The sequence below is a fragment of the Periplaneta americana genome, chromosome 4, assembly GCF_040183065.1.
Source record: "Periplaneta americana isolate PAMFEO1 chromosome 4, P.americana_PAMFEO1_priV1, whole genome shotgun sequence".
In the NCBI taxonomy this organism is placed as follows: Eukaryota; Metazoa; Arthropoda; class Insecta; order Blattodea; family Blattidae; genus Periplaneta; species Periplaneta americana.
This window is the reverse complement of record NC_091120.1, coordinates 41,919,313-41,935,707: the sequence shown is the minus strand read 5'-3', so window position 1 is coordinate 41,935,707 and position 16,395 is coordinate 41,919,313.

Here is a 16,395-nt window from a genome sequence, read left to right as displayed (position 1 = left end):
TAAGAAGCGTGAAAGTCTTAATTGTGTCTCCAATATTAAAACATTTCTGTGCATATTTTATGTATACAGCTTCCGAAAGATCAGCTGACCTTGCTCCAGACATAATTAGATGATGGCGCAACGAGCTGCTGGCCTTCAACCTCTTGTCTGGGTGCACGGAGGAGAGGTTTGTCCCGGCAGAGTCACGTGTCATTACCATTTCTTGACAGACTTGTTTCAACCACGCTGTTTTGCTGTCGAGGTTAGCGGAATAGATGATCAACGATAATCAGCAATCAAGGACAGGGTTACGAAGTGAGTAGGTCTCTTGCAAGACCGCGAAGTTGGAAAATATGGAGCAACAAACTTAAAATTCCACAAGTTCACACCGCAATATTGATAATGAATTTTTAAGGTATAAAAACCTATAGAGTACCTTAAAATATAAACACTAATCACTTTCAAAATGTGATATAACTGTTGGCTTTTTGGACATAATAATATAAAAAAGTATGGGCTATATTTTGTAAAAGATTCTGAAGAAATTATACAGGGTGTAACTAAAATGTATGTCAAAACTTTGGGGCCACATTCCTATGTATCTTAAAGCAAATGCTCAAAAAGGCTCCTGTTAGCACGGATACATGCATCAACACGTCGTCGCATTGAATCCTGGATGCGCTAATGTATCCTTGAAGAATGTTGTATTGTTTCGTCTTCCAAAATACGAGCTCGAAAAATGTTATAGTTTATTTAACGACGCTCGCAACTGCAGAGGTTATATCAGTGTCGCCGGATGTGCCGGAATTTTGTTCCGCAGGAGTTCTTTTACATGCCAGTAAATCTACTGACATGAGCACACTTAAATGCCATCGACTGGCCCGGGATCGAACCCGCAACCTTGGGCATAGAAGGCCAGCGCTATACCAACTCGCCAACCAGGTCGACTACGAGCTCGAAGAAAATTAATTTGATCGGAACGTACCTGATGAGACGTTTTTGTTTACATTCTCCTCTCGCAAGTCTTGAGAAGTGGAGTTACACTCATCCTCACTATGGAGCAATGACCTCACGGAGCACTGGTACTCATTGCAGCGTTGCAACACGTTTCATTTCGTATTATCAAAACTATTGAACGTATGAAAAAAATTTCTTGGCAAAACTTGTATACTCCCTTCCACCCTGTATATTTTGAGTAATACTTGACAGCCACATATTGCGAGCCTTTCTCGTAGTGTGGTGAACACGGCACAGAGCCGTCTCTGACACATTGCAGGATAACACACAACCAGGAACAAACATTCAATCTCGGGGAGGGAATATATGAAGGGTTCAGAACCATATTGGGCCAAGCGCCATTTACTAAAACCGTAGAAAACAAGAGTTAAAATGTAGTTATTGTCATAATCCAAAGGAAACATATAGCAAGTAATATAAAGTATACACATTAAAACTAAATGATACATTAATCTTCATTAAACTACGGTATTCATTTAACTTTAACCCTTGCTTTCTCCGCTTTTAATAAATGGCGCTTGGCCCCCTATGGCTCTGAACCCTTCATTTAATCCTGTCAAGTATTGTGTTTCACTCTTTTAATTGCTAAATGACAATAAAAATGCTTTTGATGATGTAGTCAGGGACATGTCACAGAACTGGCATTTCCAGTTGCTGCTCAGGCATAATATGATTTAATAATAATTGCCCAACTAATAATTAAATTACAACATGATTGTCATTGTTTTAGTAGGTAAAATTCTACAATTTCCAGTGAGTTGCACAATAAATTTCAAGGACATGATTTGGCCAATTTCGTGATTTCTAGCTTTATGTATTAGGTTCGTGATTTATCTTCAAAGCTCCAACGGCCCCTGTGTAATGTGTCGTTTGAAGTACGATATTCTTATGAATGACTAAAACTAAACATATCGTCGTTGTTCCTGCAATAACTCCTATGTGCAAAATACTAAATTTTTCAGTAGGACGAAAAAACACATTTATTCTTCTATGGTAGTAGTGCATAGTAGGTTTTGAATTCTTACATTTTCGAAAAGAAAGAAATGTAATTACATATAATAATAATAATAATAATAATAATAATAATAATAATAATAATAATAATAATAATAATAATAATAATAATAATGCCTTTATTTAACCTGGCAGAGTTAAGGTCGTAAGGCCTTCTCTTACACTCAACCAGGATTAAAACTTGCTTACATAGTTGAACATAAAACTGGATGAGAATTAAGTAATTACATACTGATACAATTTAGGTACATAATGAGAACAAAAGAGGTAGTTACATAAAAATGTACCTCATAAAAATAAAAATAAACGTAGTGGAATACATATTAATGTTGTTAGAATCAAATACGAATCACATAAAAACAGAAGCCGATAATTCAATAAAAATGTACACAGTAGAAATAAAAATAAACACATTAGTATACATATTAGTATTAGATTACAAATAAGTAGGATTTACATAATTAAACCAGAAACCGACAATTGAAAAAAATAGATTAATAATAAAAACAACACAGTTGGATACATGTTGGCGTTAAGTGATAAATAAACACGATTTACATGATTACACAATAAAAATAAGACACAAAAAAAATATATAAAAAAATAAAAATACATACAGTGGAACACATTCCATTAAATATTTGCAACGCGTTAGGTCTGGCAACTCATCATAAGATATTTTTCTAATTTACATTTAAAGGAAATTAAAGTTCGGCAGCCCTTGACTTCAGGCGGCAGAGAATTCCAGTGACGAGAAGTAGCAACAGTGAAAGATGAAGAATAAAGAGATAATGTGTGGAGTGGTATTTCTAGCGTGTTATCATATTGTGGCCGAGTATTTAAGTTATGATACTGAGAAAGACTGTGGAATCGGACAGATATAGGAGATTTTATTATTTACTGTATCACTATTTAAGTTATTCAATAGAGCAAAAATCTGAAAATCGATAAATATGTCACTTAGAAGTTATTGCCGGAACAACGACGATATATGAGTAACAACATTTGACTGATATCGCATTTTCTCTCGATTTATTATTATTTATTTATTTTTATACATTCATTATCCTGAAAATTAATTTTAAGCAAGACAGAAATAAAAAATTATCATTAGCAAAAATGCTCGTAACAAGGGGCAAAATAGACAATATACAGTATAGCTTTATTACACGACTTGTCCACACCTGTGGAGTAACGGTCAGCGCGTCTGGCCGCGAAACCAGGTGGCCCGGGTTCGATTCCCGTTCGGGGGAAGTTACCTGGTTCATGTTTTTCCGGGGTTTTCCCTCAACACAATACGAGCAAATGCTGGGTAACTTTCCGTGCTGGACCCCGGACTCATTTCACCGGCATTATCACCTTCATCTCATTCAGACGCTAAATAACCTAAGATGTTGATAAAGTGTCGTAAAATAACCTACTAAAATAAAAAACACGACTTAATTTTTTATGATTTGTTTATAGGTTTTATGTAGAGATTGCTTTATATTCTCAATTCATTCGCATACAATAATCACTTTCCTAAATATCTTGTGTCTAACTCAGAGTTTTATTAATTTTTTAATTATTGGTTTTAACGTCTCTATATCAACTACTATGTAATTTAATTTCGATAGGATTAGTGATAGCAGGATGGTATTTGGCGAGATGAGGCCGAGAATTCGTCTAACATTCGCTTTACGATTGGGGAAAACCTCGGAAAAAATCAACCAGGTAATCAGCCCAAGAGGGAATCGAACCCGCGCTCGAGCGCAACGTCGAATCGACAGGCAAGCGTCTTAGCCGACTGAGCTACGCCATTGGCCAATTTGTTAATTAATTATTGTTATCATTAATTACATTGAAATAAGCAGAAAGTACATGCTCTCTTTACTCATATTTCAAGACCATTGCTAGTAATGTGGCATTTGGTATTAAGGCAGATATTTAAACTGCGCACGTCCGCAGATTAATCAAAGTTACGTAAGGAGCGACAATCTGCTGTTGTATCTCAGCTGGCAGCAGTGAGCGGTTGTAACGGTACCAAGCTTCTGCTCAATGACATGTGAGACCAACACTTTTCTTTATTCTTTTTTTAAATGCAAATCTATCGAATTCCTTGCTCGAAATAATAGACCTGTTCGGATTAAGAGAAGCAATGACATATGTCACGTTTATTCAGTATTGTTCAACTACGAGTAGCAACAAATGAATATCGGATTCCTTTTTTGTAGTATTCATGTTGTACTGACACATTTATCTATGCCAGTCATGTCAATTGATGCCTACAGGCACAAGCGCGCGCTTTAGAGCTCAGGAGAGCCTGGGCGCTTTACAGCGGAAAGGAAAGAGACAGACGAAAGAGGTAGTATATGTCGCTTGGTGGAGCTATATACAGGGATGGCCAGCACTGATTCAATAGATAAAGGGAAGAGAACTTATTAAAACTGTATCCATGTTAATTTTTAGATTTGTTTGCATAAGTGCATTATAAGAATGTAAGCTTTAATTTTAATGTTCATTTTTCACAAGTTTGTTTTTTTTTAATTCGAAAGGAATTTTTTTTTCCAATTTTTTTTATAGAAAAGTGAAATTTTCAGATATAGATCTATTTATTTAGTAGCCTTACAAATACTGAAACAATGTTTTCGTAAATCTAATATAGGCCTACCGTAAATACGTATTACTGAAGATAGTGTATTACAAATTTTGAAAATATTCGCATGGAAAATGTTTGTAAGGAAATAAATTAACAAAGCAACTACTGTTATACCATAAGCAAAAGACATGTGTTCATGTGTTGTAAAAACGTCAGCTCTATAGCTTCAGCAGGTTTCGAGAAAATAATGTAATATTCTGATGATAGAAAATTGCTCACCAATATCATCTTAAAAGCATAATGCTATAAGAGTTTTGTTATGGAATATTAGTTACACTTACCTAGGTAACTTTGCTTTGTACTGTAATATTGTTTTGATTAGTTCATTAATTACTTTAATAAGGCTAAAGATACCATAAATGTCAATTCCAACTTATCATGTCATACTCAATCTCTTTTTTTGGGATAACACTTTCTTTATGAATGATGTCTTTCATCCACTTAGTACAGTATAGTTGTACTACTACAGAACTTATGTGAATATTCCTTCTTAACTGTTTATTACGTTATTAACATTTAAAACACAATTGCAATATTAAGAAATTGGTAGTCTATTAGTACTTTTCTTTAGAGACAAGATAGATAATATCAAACAGAAAGAAGCAATATAAAAATAACGACATAAAATTTCACGTCCCGTTTTAAGTTTGTGCGCCACTGTTTTCTTAATTCAACAGGCTGCTTATTCCTTCTTCCAATCCTAGCGCTTGATGCCCGCGCACGCCGTCAAGGTCAGAAAAATGCGCTTGCTATGACATCACTGATCTATGCTGTAGCTTTGATTGGAAAGAAGTCGGGGATATAGTGAATAGATTTCTTACTAATTCATGGATGGTCAATAGTGTAACAGTAAAGTTAGATAAATTCTTTTTCTTCTTATGGCGTGACAGCTTGTACTCGACCATTAACTTCTAAAATCATCTGCTTCCACCTTCTTCTGTCTTTGGAAATTTTAAAATTCTTAAAATAAGACAAATTTATTATATTTTATTAATCAAATTCCTACATAAAAATTAAAATAACTTTGAATTGTATTCTAATAGTTATGAAACAAAAGGTATGAATTCTTTAAGATTGTTTGAACAAAATGCAACACTGCTACAGTATTTAATCATAAAAATAGTTTAGGCACAAGAATATACAACAAATTTATATTTAAATATCCTAATCTTGTCAATTCTAATAGTTCTAGTATTAAATTTAAAAAGTATGGACTTTACAAATAATGAAAAATTGTAAATTTTAAATGTATATATTCTTATTGTGTAGTAGATATAAAATAAATTGTATTATATACTTCTTAATTTAAATTCAGAAATCCACCCTAAGCACGAGTTCTGCTCTTTCAGGGGTGAGCTAAAATGTTATCTGTTTATATTTTTAATCATTTATTTATTTATTTATTTATTTATTTATTTATTTATTTATTTATTTATTTATTTTAATGCTATTAAGTTTGAAATGAATACAAGTTAATACAATAAACTAGCCCCCTCCCGAATGAATAAGACTCGTGCTCAGGAGGGGTTTCCAATACAGACAAAAATTAAATTAAAATTGAGAGTGAATGCAGATTAAAAAGTGTTTAATATGTTTAAACCCAAACTATAAATCCAATATATTTTTTTATTAATTTGGAGAGGATTCGTGATTAAAATAATATTAGGATAAATTTTTTTAATAATCTGGGACCTTGACTCATGCTATGATAAAAAGCTGCATTGGGTTTACGTTTAGGCTCAGACAAACGCAGATAATTCATATTTTTAGTTCTATATTTATGTATATACCTTTCAAAGTTATTAAGATTTCTGTGAAAATATTTTAATAAAGTAAAATAATAAATTTTTTTAATGTTGAAAACTTTGAAATGTTTAAACAACAATTCAGTTGAGTAATTTTTCTGCTTTTTTAAACAAATTTTTAATACTTGTTTCTGTAGTAAAATTAACGGATATAGGTTGGATTTATAAGTTCCACCCCAACCTATAATACCATACATAAATATAGACTGAAATAATGCTAAATAAATTATACGTAAACAGTTAATTGAGAAAATATTTCTTAGAACAACAAAGTAATATAATGTTTTACGTAATTTATTACAAATATAATGAATATGATTATTCTATTTTAAATGGTTACCAATAATTATACCTCAATATTTAACCTGTGTTACAATTACTAGCAAAATAAATAAAATAAAATAAATTTCCGTACGAAGATTAGATCTATAGCCCTAAATGATAATACCTACTGTAAAAAAAAAAATTAAAAACCATCAGCATTATCACTATATAACACGGGCAGAGAAGTGCCATGTTATAAACCATACTTTTTGTACCGGTACCAGGAATTCTGAAAACGTATGAATCAGGTACCTCAGTAATCATGTTCAAAACAAGAAAATATCACACTGGCGTCATTTTGTCTCCGATCAGTTCTTCCAATCCGGTCCTGAATGACTGCATTCTGATTGAGCAACCTTTTGTACAAATAGAATAAAACTTTCGAGGGAAAAGCTGTTAAGCACTTCCATTTGCAGTATTTCTTTAAATGTGATTGAGTTGTTTTTGCATCTCTTTTTAGTAGCCCAAATAATAATAAAATATTGATGGGTATCAAAACAGAAATAAAATGATATGACTATTTTCGCATCACTTTATCACATTCCTTTGTTTCATGACACTGTATCAGGATATTCAGTCCTAATGAGTTAATAAAGGAACACTCATTTTATGTTTCTGGAAAAGCAGAGAATTTATAAGGTTTGTCTATAAGTTTTTTAAAGGCCTAATATAACATTACACCACAATATAGCAATATTTTTTAGTATTTACTACTACTACTAATATTATTATTATTATTATTATTATTATTATTATTATTATTATTATTATTATTATTATTATTATTACCTTATTTCTTATAACATGTGCGTATTTTCAATCAAATCCGTTTGAAATTTATAATATCTACAAATTTTTATAAAGTTTACTTATAGAATATATGAATACAGACTAAGTACATTTAGTAGATCTGTTATTCAGAAATTTGTAGTATTCTACATTAATTTTTATCTAACTAAATTTGTTCATATCAGCTCACAGAATCCCAAATTTTTTAAGAGTCTCTTACTTAGCACAATAGTTAATAACTACTTTTAATTTATGCTGTTTAAATAAGTCTTCATGAAAACGTTTCCACAAATGACTGTCTTAACACTTCTTGACCAGTGATCACGCCTTTTGTCTCCTCGTTGTTTTCTTGCGGTCCTTGGATCCTTAAGGTCCTATGCTGTTATCACAGTTTAGTATATACAGTCGCGAAGCTCAATACGTAGTAAATACGCAAACATTAGATAGTTGCTCACCGCTAGGATCGCTAATATCGCCTCATTACAGGCAATGCAAAATAGTACCGTCACAGTCTATTGTTTCTAGCACCCTCAAAATTCAAGCTTCGTGACTGTATATAGTAGACTGTGCTTTTGTATGTATGTATGTATTTATTCACACTGCAATGGGTATATACCCGGTGGCACTGGTAACTAATTACACTCAATAATGACAATAATAAACTTATTAATTAAAAATACAGTTAATAATAATACCAATAATTAATACAAATAATTAATACTAACAATAATTTATAATAATAATAATAATAATTTATAATAATAATAATAATAATAATAATAATAATAATAATAATAATAATAATAATAATAATAATAATAATAGGGAATATCCTAAATTAAATGAAGCACGATCACTTAAAATAACATTTAAAATAAATCTAATTTGTATCTTAAATCTAAGTTCGAACTAAAACCCACGAGTATGATATGTTCATATCTGCACAAGTACCTTTCCACATTACACTCATTTCGCTGTCAACTCACTCACTGTACTGGAACTAAGACACATTTCACTGATTCTATCCTGATTTCACTAACACTTCAAAAACATTTCACTGTTCAAATACTTTGCACTGCCACTATAAACTATAAAGTTTCCCTAACAGGAACACACTTCACTGACAACACACTTCACAGACACAACACACTTCACTGACACAACATAATTCTTCACTGATACAACACTTCAATAACAAAATATCATTTACATCCTTTACATACAGTGTATAATTACCGTCTATTAGTAAAGTCCTTAAGCCTATTTTTAAATACGTTTTTGGTTATTGATAAAGCCTTTAGTAAGTCTGCAGGTAAAGCATTCCAGTCCCTGATAGTACGATTGAGAAAAGAAAACTTTCCAGTGTCCGTCCTCTGTCTTCTTTCCCTCAATTTATATGAGTGGTCGTTCCTTGAAGAGTAATTTGGCGGTTGCAACCTATTTTTTATTTCTCTCCAGGCAGGCTCACCTCTGTATGTTTTGAACAGTGCGCATAATCGAATTCGCGTTCTCCTGTCCTTGAGTATGTCCCATTTTAATGGTGAATTTTTCCGGCAACACTTGAGAGCCCGTTTTCGAATCTTTTCCAGTGTCTTAATATGTTCTAATCTGTAAGGATCCCAACATGTAGCACCATATTCCATTACTGGACGTACTAGTGATTTATATGCAATCTCTTTGGATTTATCAGAGCCTTTTCTTAGTACCCTCATCACAAAGCGTAACGCTCTCCATGCTTTTCCCGCTGTGTCCGTAACGTGTTCCCCCCAGCCGAGATCGCTGCTAAATATTATTCCGAGGTATTTACATTTGTTAACTTCCGGAATGGTTTCACCCCCTAACGTATACGATGCCACTATTTTATTTCTTTTTCTTGTAAAGCTGATGGCTTTGCTCTTTGGAGAATTTATTTTCATTTTGTTGGCTATTGCCCAATCGTTTATTCTATTTAGGTCAGTCTGAAGAAGAGTAGTATCTTCATAACTTTTTATTTCCCTGTATACCATACAATCATCCGCGAATAAGCGAACCCTAGACAAGATATTAACTGGCAGATCATTTACAAAAGTCAGGAATAGAAGAGGCCCCAAGACACTCCCCTGTGGGACTCCGGGAGTAATTTCAATTGGGTTCGATAATTCTTCCCCTACCCGTACTCTCTGAGTGCGACAAGTTAAAAATTCCTTGATCCACTGGAGTACTCTGAAGTCAATCCCCGTTGATTGTAGTTTAACCAACAATATATCGTGTGGGACTACATCGAATGCGCGTGAAAAGTCAATAATCACTGCACCTACTTGGCTACTGGAATCTATTCGTCTTCTAAATCCTGACATACAGTTACTAATTGACTCTCACATGAATAGCCCCCCCGAAATCCATGCTGACAGTTATGTAACCAATTTGAGTCATCCCAATGCTGCCTTAGATAAGCTGAAATCAAGTTGTCTTGTAGATCTCTCGCTCGTGGTCCTGTTGCACCACATGATCTGTCTAGGTTTGTGTCGCGCGTCTCAATTAATACCCCAACTAGTTTCAGATGTGAAATCTGTAATCTGTAGACGCTATGGAAACTGCTAATTTATTGTTGAAGAACAAAGTAGCGGTCATATTTCAATTTTATATAATATTGATAAATGCCTTTTCTGAGATCATTTGCAGCAGTAGGCCTATACTTATAAAATTAAATATGTAGAGAAAGCATCCGAAATCAGATTTTCAAATTGATCGGGAAAATGAACATTATCCTAATGGGGAAAAATGGACACAACGTGTTAGCGTAATGCTTGAAACACGTAGGCATATAGCCAGACATTTATGATTTACAGACAAGAGAACGAAGAAATTAAGGGAACAAATATGACAGTAACAATATATTCAGAGAAGAGGAACGGACAATGGAGTTCATACCTGATGATGATGATGATGATGATGATGATGATGATGATGATGATGATGATGATGATGATGATGATGATGATGAAACGGCGGTCATATTTTGTTTTATACCAATAATTAAAGGACAAAATGACTGTCATATTTCAGTTTTACTTGACTGTATTCCTTGCTTCTTAAGTTAATAAAATCTTTATTTTTAGGTTATCTAAGTGATTTTAAAAATGAGGGCCTCGAGTGTAATCATGGTAATTGACATTTTAGTCAAAAATGAGATATGTAGCGTAAGGCAAATGCCAGGTAATCTTTTGGCGAATCCTCGGTCTCACCTCATCTCACTACATCTCGCCAAAAAAAAACTGTAAAAAAATGTAGAAAATTGCAAAATTGTAAAAAATGTAAACATTGTAAAAATTTGTGAAACTGTAATTGTAATCTAGTAAAATTTTGACTTGTTCCACATCTTAAAGCTTCATTGCTAATGTAAAATCTATGGAATATAATAAATGAAATGGAAAAATAATATGGTATCTTACATTCTGCGTCTAATGCAGTAGTTGGTTTTTCAACATCTCAACAGATGGCAGAAGTATACAGATTTCACTTCCCTGGTAACTACACAAACTTTTGCATGTATTAATGTTTACCTACCTAATAACTTCAAAACACTAAAACATCACTTAAGCTTACTGTGTTTTACACCCGAACCCCTCAAATATGCTGACCTTTAAATAAGCAAATACTTGAAATATAAGTAGCCAACTTCTAAAATCTTGCTTTCTAGATATATTACATTCTTGCTCTCAGTGGTTTAGTTTTTTTGCATTCCTCGGTCTTGGATAAGCATCACAATGTAAAAACGAGAAAAAAATGTATGGAAGGGCGTGGTTTTTCATTGTAACAATCAAGGGATAAACATTTCAAATTAAACTGAATAGAAAGACTCTTCACGACATTAATTTTAAATATTATATGATCAATATGCACACGTCATTATTATCTGTACCAAAATAGACTGATAGAATTATTATTTTAAGTCATCCATGAACCGCCCACAGGATTTTACAGTAACGGTGAAAATACGCGAGCAAGGTCAAATACCGTGTACGGATGATTTAACCACGCTACAACATAATTTGTAATTCAATTGTGTGTGGACTGTATAATACGGCACTTTAAACTGGTTGTTAAACGTGAGGTGATCTGGTCAGCACGTAGTAAGCCATTCGTTCAGTGCGTGGTCACTGAAATGTTACTAATGGATTGGATGATGAAGTATTTAATCAGTGTCGCCTTTAGGGCCATATTCATAGACATTCTTAACGCGAGCTTCCGGTGGATGATCAGCAAACGTTTTTCGTATTCATAAACCAGTGTTAGCGATACGATACGATACGATACGATACGATACGATACGATACGATACGATACGATACGATACGATACGATACGATATATGATATGATATGATATGATATGATATGATATGATATGATATGATATGATATGATATGATATGATATGATATGATATGATATGATATGATATGATATGATATGATATGATATGATATGATAGAATAGGATACGATACGATACGGTATGATAGGCTACGATACGATACGATACGATACGATATGATACGATACGATATATGATATGATATGATATGATATGATATGATATGATATGATATGATATGATATGATATGATATGATATGATATGATATGATATGATATGATATGATATGATATGATATGATATGATATGATATGATATGATATGATATGGTATGATAGGATAGGATACGATACGATACGATACGATACGGTATGATAGGCTACGATACGATACGATACGATATGATACGATACAATACGATACGATACGATACGATATGATATGATATGATATGATATGATATGATATGATATGATATGATATGATATGATATGATATGATATGATATGATATGATATGATATCGTCGCCTGAATGCAAGAACTAGGTAACTTGATTTTTCATATTTTGTGACATTGCCTATTTACTTATTTATTGCACTAAGGAATATGCCTCGTTTTTTTTACCTATTTGTTTTATTGGAAAATAGATGTCGCTGGTATCGTTCGATCAGTTACCTAGATCCTAGATTACATTTTGTGCGATTTTTGCTATGCTATAAAAAAGGTAACTAAAAAACGCAAATTTCGAGTTACCTAGTTCTTGCATTCACGTGATATGCTATGATATGATATGATATGATATGATATGATATGATATGATATGATATGATATGATATGATATGATATGATATGATATGATATGATATGATATGGTATGGTATGGTATGGTACGGTACGGTACGGTACGGTATGGTACGGGGTACGATACGATACGATACGATACGATAGGATATGGTATGGTATGGTATGGTATGGTATGGTACGGTACGGTACGGTACGATACGATACGATACGATACGATACGATACGATACGATACGATACGATACGATACGATATGATATGATATGATATGATATGATATGATATGATATGATATGATATGATATGATATGATATGAATCCCCTACAAGTAACAAGTTGATAGCTGGGGCTAGTTTAGCACGCTCGTAGTGCGGGCTAGCGAAATGTATATGAATAGTATATGCGTTCACATGAATTTCACTGATCAACTTCTTTCATCTGAAGCTGCTTAGACACGACGATCAAGACAAGAGAAGTTTGCCATCCCACGAAGATTTCAATACAATAACTGAAGCCTTGTTCAAATGGCACTTATTTCCTAGCTATGCTGTTGGCTCTCGTGTTAGTTTCGGTGATGGTCAGGTTATTTTGCATACTGGGACGAGAAAATTCATAAATTTCCTTCTCTGTTTTGCTCGCTTTGGACTCAGAATAAAAAGAATCAGGTCCAGGAAAGAAAAATTGGAGCCGAAAATGGTTACTGCATAGAACTAGGCTACGGACCGAGATGTATTTTTCAATACTATTAGTTCTCAGTGCAAACACTGATAAACAAACACATTTCAATGCCTATGCTAGCATTCAGTTAATATGGTAAGCCCAAATGGGGTCCTGAATAGAATGCCATAGAGCCAAGTTTCTTCTCTATACGCCTTAATTACAGCAATAGACAATAGAGCAGTAGACAATTTCTTGCAATGTAAAGTACAAAATCTACAAATTTCATACGAAACATATGAATTTTGAACTACGTAAATAAGTGTCTACAATACACTCATCTGTACAAAATTTGGTGACAAGAGAGGCTGATAGTTTGAAATTATATATTAAAAAATTTATTTTATATTGACGTCACTTAAAAGGCTGCTTGCGACAGTGATCTGAAAATTGTGAATTCATATTTGGGGGTGTCGGTCATAAAAAATGGTAAATGACATTTTATTCAAAAATGAGATATACATTGTATGTAGTACCTTACATTTTGCCTATACTAGTAGTAATAATAATAGTAATAATAATAATAATAATAATAATAATAATTTTAATAATAATAATAATAATAATAATAATAATAAAGATAATATTTGTAATAATAAAAAATTTATTGCTAGAACAAAAATACATTTTGCTCTATGTATAAAAGCAGTTTCTTGAGCCCTCAGGAAGTTTTAATTTGCGTAGTCTTGCTCAGGGTGTATTTAAGATGTTATGAGATTTTAATAGATAACAGAATGAAAATTAAAATCATTGAAATATAAGCAAATATGTCACAGTTATTAAACTTAAATGTTTTCTCGAAACAGCAATTCTTTATGTTTTTTTAACTGAGGTGCATAAGCATATCGTACTTTTCGGAATTCATCTATTACGTTATTTTAGACCCTAGGGCCGACGTTGCTACCGTGATTTTATACTACAACTGTGGTACATTTAGGTTTTGTCAATTTTGTCTGATCTGTTGTTTTTATATTTATCTGAATATAAATTAAATGTATTTTGATATTTATGCGCTAAAATTAATAAGTCATTGATACAAATTTAATGGAAAACAAAAATTTGAAATTCTCAATGCAACAGTTCTAAGAGCAATGCAGCAGTCAGCTTTTCAACGTCTCAACAGATGGCAGGAGTATACAGATTTTCATTTCTTTCTAACTTACCTACTTGCTTTTCTTACAACGGCAGATTACATTCCGATGACTTACTGCAGCTGTTTGCTCGTACCGCAGTTATTTTAACCCTCAGTCCAAGGGAAGCATGTACATAAATATTTAGGGAACAGGACATTACTGATTGGCAAAATTATGAAACAATTTTACCAAGTATTCTCGGAAACCCAACATGAAAAGCAAAAAATGATATAGATATAGTATAAGCATGTTCACCGACACTTTACAACACGCTTTTCGAACAGCTACTAACTACCTGTATGCAGTACAAAAATCAAGAACTAGAACATCCCTTTCATCGTAAAAGAGCTCTGAGACTCAGATGACAGAAATATAAAATTAAATAAGTTAAAACGAACCTAAATCGTATGAAAAAATTAGTTACAATTTATTATCAGCATCAGATAAGATTCTTTTGAAGGAAAAATACTAATTAAACAATGAGATCCTTCTAAACTATGGAAAATCTGTCGTCTTCTCAGTGGCAAGAAAAGTTAGGCAGCAAATCATGCTCTAGATCAGGGGTCGCGATCTGATAATGAAGAGCACCTCCTTCAATCACACTCCACTTTCTGTTCGTACACAACATTAACAAGGGAACTGTCCCAAGTCGTGCTGCTTGAGGTTAATGAAAATGTATTTAGATAAACTAATTTTCGTTCGTTACTAATTATATGTTTAGAAACATGTAAAATATATTAGTGTAGTTTTTATTCCCCAATGCAATTCGAAATAATATCCAAAATACGAAATCTATGTCTTTCTTCTATTTTCCTTGTTTTTATTGTATTCAGTGACAGATGGATTGGCTAAATAATAATTTACGTGAAAAGAGACTTACGTAAGCCAACTGTTGTCCGCGGTTAGCTCAACTATATAATTATTATGTACACTTGGCTATGATTTAACGAATTGTAATGAAGGCAACAATATTACTCACGTTAGGTACCGAATAAATAAATTTAAAATTACTCTTCTTCGGATGCAAAATATCTAAAGAAAAAGTTTTCTTCCGATGAAATGATTAGTATCACCAAATCGTCTGTGTCCATGTTAGTTCCGCAGAAATCTACATCTATTTTTGCTATGGCCTCTTTATCTTAATTTCAGTTTTTATAGTAAAAGTTACTTTAATTTCAGGACTATTATCTTCATAGTGTTAGTTTTATTGTGTGTTTTGTCTAGTAATATTTACATTTTAAATGCATTTCTAGGAGTGAATAAAATATCACCTGTGAATAAGACAAATTTTACTCTCTCTTGCACTGAAGTAATTGTTTAGGTTGCTATGAATAACTGAACAAGCCGTCTTTACTTATAAGAGTGGAAAAATTATTTTTATGGAAAGGCCCACTATTGTAATTATCGTATTAGGACGCGTGACATTACAGTTTACGGTAACAAGGAATACGTTATGGCACAAACTCTCTAATGTTACGTGACCGAATACGTAAACTACAATAGCGAGGTTTGTCATAAAAATACTTTTTGCACCTCCATCTATCACCGAATCCAATAAAGACAAGGAATAAGGAAGAAAAGTATCATTTCGCACTTTGTAGTCAATTACGCATTTTATCGTGGATTAAAAACTATCCTAATATACTTAACATGCTTATCGACATAAAATTACTTTATTTCGCAGTATTTGAGCATAGTTCTGATTTATGGTGATTCGAAAATATGCAATCTCAAATAATTATTGTGAATCTTTATTCATATCATACTTATATTAGACCTCATGAACATAATGTAACAAGATAAGACACGATTGACTG